The sequence below is a fragment of the Adiantum capillus-veneris genome, chromosome 20 (genome assembly GCF_014529385.1).
Source record: "Adiantum capillus-veneris isolate H3 chromosome 20, ASM1452938v2, whole genome shotgun sequence".
Taxonomy (NCBI): Eukaryota; Viridiplantae; Streptophyta; class Polypodiopsida; order Polypodiales; family Pteridaceae; genus Adiantum; species Adiantum capillus-veneris.
In genome coordinates, this window is record NC_140950.1 from 154,084,656 (window position 1) to 154,090,655 (window position 6,000).

The following is a 6,000-nucleotide window of genomic DNA, read 5'->3' on the forward strand; positions in this document are numbered from 1 at the left end:
GATCAACAGTGTATGAATGATTTGAGGCCTTGCAGCCGTAGCGTGCGACTCCTAGCCTTGGTGAACTTTGCCCCTATCCCTTGGTTATCGGCCTCTACCAAAGCCCTTCTTGAACAACCAAGAAAGCCGCTAGCAATACATGCAACCGTTGTTGAATTACAAAGAGGTGCAAAGCCATTCATGATGTCTTATTAATTATTACTGGTTAGTGGAGGGTTGCAAGAGTAGTACCACCAACAAGCTTGGTTTTGGATCAAATTAGTGGGCGACAACAATCAAATTTTTTAGTGAACACTTTGACCTAAGTTCTACTTTGATGCTATATGCAACCTCTATTGTAGCTTCTGATCGTGTGCTTGTGCTCAAGAATCTATTTGTGCAATCCTAGGCAACATTAATCACTGACGTTATGAACCTACCTTTGTGGATTTTCGATGCATGGGAAATTTTCTCCAATGTACATAAGTGTGTGTTAATTATGAGGTTAAGTTATCTACCTCATCTATATATTAATTTCAAAGGCAACAACTTTGCATAAGAAAGTTTTTCCAAATTTCTCATCGAATTTTTTGTAGATTGTTGAGACTGTTTGCAGGTCGTGGATACACAACAATAGATTTTTGTAGCTTAGATTTCTCCCATTTAGAAGCGTCATTTCAAGCTCTACTATGCATTTCTTACCCATTGTTTGTGCTCTCAACTTTGCAGAAGGAAGTTTTTGCAAATTCTCAATAGATTTGAGAAGTATTTTCATTAGACTCTGCATGGTGGTCTACTTTTGTAGGTTCACCAACACTCAACACAAAGAGCTATCGGCATCTGAACACACGATCGAAATCAAACACACACACACAGAGAGAGAGAGAGAGAGAGAGAGAGAGAGAGAGAGAGAGAGAGAGAGAGAGAGAGAGAGAGAGAGAGAGAGAGAGAGATTTTTGGGCTCTCCTACAGAACATCCGTTCGGTGGTGGAAGATGGCATCGACTTCGTCATCGACTTCCCTCAGCATCGATGGCCTTTCCCAGCCTACCATCATCGATACACACCTACGGATGACGCTTTGATTTACACTTACAATGAGGGATTTTCGGAGCAAGAGCATACTCTTCAGCTCTCCTTGGGGTCTCTCGAGAGTCCGGTTTCTTGAGTACCCTGCTTAAAGGTGGGGCTTTGGCATCGACGAACATCTGGGCCAAGGTTTTTTGCTCACACGTCGTGTTTTTCCAGTGTCGATTATGATACACAAGCTATGTGCTCATGTATGAGTGTGTGGGCTACTTTAGAGAGTTTTAAGCACGGATTTGTGCGATTTATGGTCACGCATGCCATATGCAAATACAGGTGAGCCACTACATCTCATGTCATAATAACTATATCTAATTCTCCTAATTGATTTTCTCATGTTAAACTGATCATTTAATATGTGGAAGTACCAGGGGGGAAAAAGTTAGAATATTGGTTAAGCTGGCAGACCGGCCACAATAGGGATCGAAAGAAAGGAAAATAGGGATCCAAAGGGGGGGCCACCTGCAAAAGAGCAATGTGCAACAATGGGCTTCAAAGACCCTAAGGTTCAGCCCATTAAGACTTCCAAAATGCTAAGGTTCCAAAATTCAAAGGTAAGTCCAAATGGTCAAGCTTAGTGGAATTGGATACTTATGTGATGACCAAAAAGTCTTCAAGTGGTCCTAGATAGGAGGAGACGAGCCCTAAAGGTAGGGGAAGAGAGAGAAAAGGTGAGAGAACACACAACACACACTTCAAAGCTTCCCTTTACACAAAGGGCATAATGGACAAAGGGGTCCAATGATATTTTAATTGCATTATTTAATTACCTAAAGCTCTCACAAAAGGGGAAAGGGGAACACATTTCACAAGGCTATCACTTATGCTTCTCAATTATGATTGGCTAACCTTTGCAAGGTCCAACGGGTGCCAACATGAGTAAATTGCAAGAGGAATCGACCAAGAGAGAGAGGGGGTTGATTTTCTCAAGGCATTATTCACTTACACACTCACACAATCAATGTGTGAAGCAAGAAGACTCTCTCTCTCTCTCTCCTTATCAAGCTTTAATGGAAAGCTAATTATCTACTCCAAGCTTGTGAGAAGGGAGACCAGCTACACCAACAACTCTTGGCTTTGTGATGCAAATCCAACCAAGAGCCAAGCTTCAATGCGTGTTCATCTCCTCTACCATGCTAATTGCTAAGCTATGCTAAGCTATTATGAGTGATTATGTGAGGAGATATACTTCTTTCTCGTAAGATGTAACATTTAATGGCCTAGTAACTTGTGTGTAGCGGAAAATAGCATGAACATAGTGAGCATTTCATTAGCATAGATTCCTAATGAGAATAACAAGAGTGCTTGGGTGGAGAAAGCAACAAAAAGCATAACACCTAGTTAGACAATACTTCAAAAGAGAGAGAAATTAAGCAACTGACAACAGTTGAGGACCGGATTTGCATGGAGCCGGTCCCCCCTCCAAAAGGCTTTGTATTATGGTTTCTCCCATCAAAAGAGACATTTTAAAATACAATTTTTTGTGTTCCTTCAATTCTAGCTAGTGCTATGAAGATGGATGTTGTCAATAGCTTAATTTCTCTCTCTTTTGAAGTATTGTTCATGCCTATCTAACTAGGTGTTATGCCTTTTGTTGCTCTCTCCATCCAAGCACTTGTTATGCTCATTAGGAATCTATTCTAATGAAATGCTCACTATGTTTATGCTATTTTTAGCTACACACAAGTTACTAGGCCATTAAATGTTACATTGGTATTAGAGCACAAGGTTTCTCTTTTCTTGCTCAAGAAGGGATGTCCTCAAGCTAAATATAAATGGTTGGTATTATTAATTGCAATTGAGTAACTAGAATAGGGATTTTTCAGCCTTGCAATGCGCCTGCCTTCGTGCAGATAATGGGGCATCACCGTCGAGAGCTATGGTCTTAATAGTGGAGTCCTACGGGGCTTGCCTACGGCTTAACCATTATTGAGCTATTAGAATCTTGACAGGAGCCGGTCCTGTTTTGGTGTTGAAAGACTCTCTCTTCTATTCCTTGCAATTAATGATATTCGAGCCACGGGTATAGGAGCTTGAGTGCTTTTCTAAAATGTAAAGAGGAGTAGCAACTAGGGCTTGAAGTGCCAAAGTACACCTAAAAGAAAAATTTTACACCTAAAAGTTGTTAGAATGGCTGATAATAGTAAAGAAAGTGAAATTAATGTTGATAGCTTTGATTTTGCTAATGAGCAGGCTACTAATGATGCCCCTATGCTTGTTAACTACCTTGTTTCTAGGCTTCAACAAGCCATGGGCAATCCATCCCTCCAAAGTGAAGTGCAACGGTGGCTACGTGCTCATGGGATCCTCCAAACTCCCCACCATGATGAGAGAGTACCTAGGAAGCCTCCTTGCAAGACTTCCAAAAGAGGCCTCTCTTTGATTAGGGAAGAAGAAGAGGATCCATACGAAGGGCTCAAAAATTTACTTCTTGAAGACGCATCTCCTTCCCAAAGGAGAACTCAAGAGCCCCCACCAAAAGAACGAGAAAGACGTGATTCTCCTGCCACCTCAGCGGAGATGGCTCCACGAAGATGGCGGGCAAAACGCTCTCCATCACCTCCTAAATGGAGAAGACTATCGCACACTTCTCCACAACATAATTCAAAGAGGGATGATAGAAAACAAGAGAAGAAAAAGTCGAGAAAGAGGTCACCCTCTTCTCCATCTTCTTCATCTTCTTCCTCTTATGAAGAAAGTGATGGTGCAGACAAGGAAGACCAAGGCAAGAAAAAGGCAAGAAAGAGGTCACCCCTTCTCCATCCTCCTCAAATTCTTCCTCCTCTGAAGAAAGTGATGGTGCAACTTTCGAACCACCAAAAAGAAGAGGCCATAGGAAATCCTATGCCGCATGGAAGAGATCATCCAAGCTCAAGAAGTTCAAAGAGGGAGGAAAGAGCATCTCTTTCCTTACCTATGATGGCACCTTTTGTGCTACAGACAAAGTCTTGGCTTTCATCCAAAAATTCGATGCGGCGTTTGGAGATGAGGACTTCAAGGAGTCCTCTAAGCTACGCCATGTAGCTATGCATTTTCAAAATTCCGCCAGGCAATGGTGGTCTAGCCTATGGGCAAACGGTGAAGCCCCACAAACAGGAAAAAATTTAAGAGCTTCCATCATGAAGCAGTTTTTGGCCACCGATGCCAAAGACAGAGTACTCACCGAATGGCAAAGCTTCAAGCTCTCTCCTTACCAATCTATCCACAAATATGTAGACAAGTTTTGGGACTTACATCTCAAAGCCACTGTCTTTAAAAAGATAGATTGTGGAGAGCAAAAACAACAATTTTGTGTGGGATTAACTAAAGATATGGCAGAGTATGTCAACTCCCAAAGGCCAGCACCATATCTGTGGTCATACAACATACCATGGTGGATTCATGAATCAATTTCCAAACAGGGGCTAAGAGAAATCTTAAGCCCATGGAGAACAAGGACCATAACAATGAGCCTAAGGGGAAGGACAATGTCCAAAAGTCTCCTAAAGGCAACCCCAACAACAACAAAGCCAAGGAGAAGGGAGTTTATAAAGGCAAAAATAAACTCTCTCCTCAAGAGCTCGATCGTTATCCTAAAGATAACTGTTGTTTCAAATGCGGAGAGCAAGGGCATGCGTATCGTGATTGCCCCCATAAGAACACCAGCCATGAGCCTCCTAGAGCTACCTTGGTCAAAATCCAAGCAGAGGAAGCTCACCACAAAGGATCTCCTCTATGCCATGCTTGGGGAAATGTAAGAGAACATGATGCTTTTATTCTCTTTGACCCTGGTTCTACTCACAATTTCATATCCACAGAGTTGGCCACCAAGCTAGGCATCCAAGCCTATGATATGGGAGATGTCCGACCCGTCGATGGTGCTTTCAAGGGGCAAGAAGCTTCAATCACTCCCTTAATTGGGAAATTGAGGCTCCAGGTCCAAAGCTATGTGGACAAAGAGGACTTTTTTATCTCTCCTCTCAAGCACGATGATGTAATCCTAGGGGCACCATGGTTTGATCGCATGGCTGTCAATGTTAAATTCCCTGAAAGGAAAATCTATTTTAGGTTCAGGGAAAAAGATACATAGATGCCAAAGAGTTGGATAACACCATACCCATTGTACATACGCAAGCTTTCAATAAGTCAATAAAGATCTCTATTTCCGTGCACATGATTTTTGTTGAATATTCTCAAAATGAACCTAATGCTTTAGCAAAACAAAATATAAATAATCACAAGGAATTAGAGTTATCCAATTTTCTCAAGAGATTTCAAGATTTTTTTATTGACGACATCCCTTGTGAACTACCTCCTAAATGAGGCAATGATGACCATGCAATTGAACTTCTTCCAGGAAGTTCACAGCGTAATAAACGTCCTTATAGAGTTTCTCAAGCTCAACAAGAGGAGATTATGCGGCAAGTGCATGAGTTAGTTGCGAAGGGCATGGTTAGGCCTAACTCATCTCCATTTTTCTCACTTGTGTTATTAGTGCAAAAGAAAGATGGCACATATCATATGTGTGTCAACTATAGAGCACTAAATAGAATCACTATACAAAATAGGTTTCCCGTTCCATGAGTAGAAGACCTATTTGATAAGCTACAAGGGTCGACCTACTTCAGTAGGATTGACCTGAAAAGTGGCTACCATCAAACAAGGATAATTTATCAAGATATTGTAAAGACCGTATTTCGCACTATGTTTGGTCTTTACGAATACATTGTCATGCATTTTGGCTTGACCAATGCACCAGCCACACTTAACTGCTGGATGGAAAAGCTGTTCAGGCCTCACCAAACCTGTACTGGAGTGTTCTTTGATGATATAATCATCTACTCTACTTCATTAGACGAACACAAGAAACACCTCCAGGTATTATTTCAAGTCTTAAGAGAGAATAAACTTTATATTAACAAAAAGAAAAGTGAGTTTTTCTTACAAGAGATTCAAT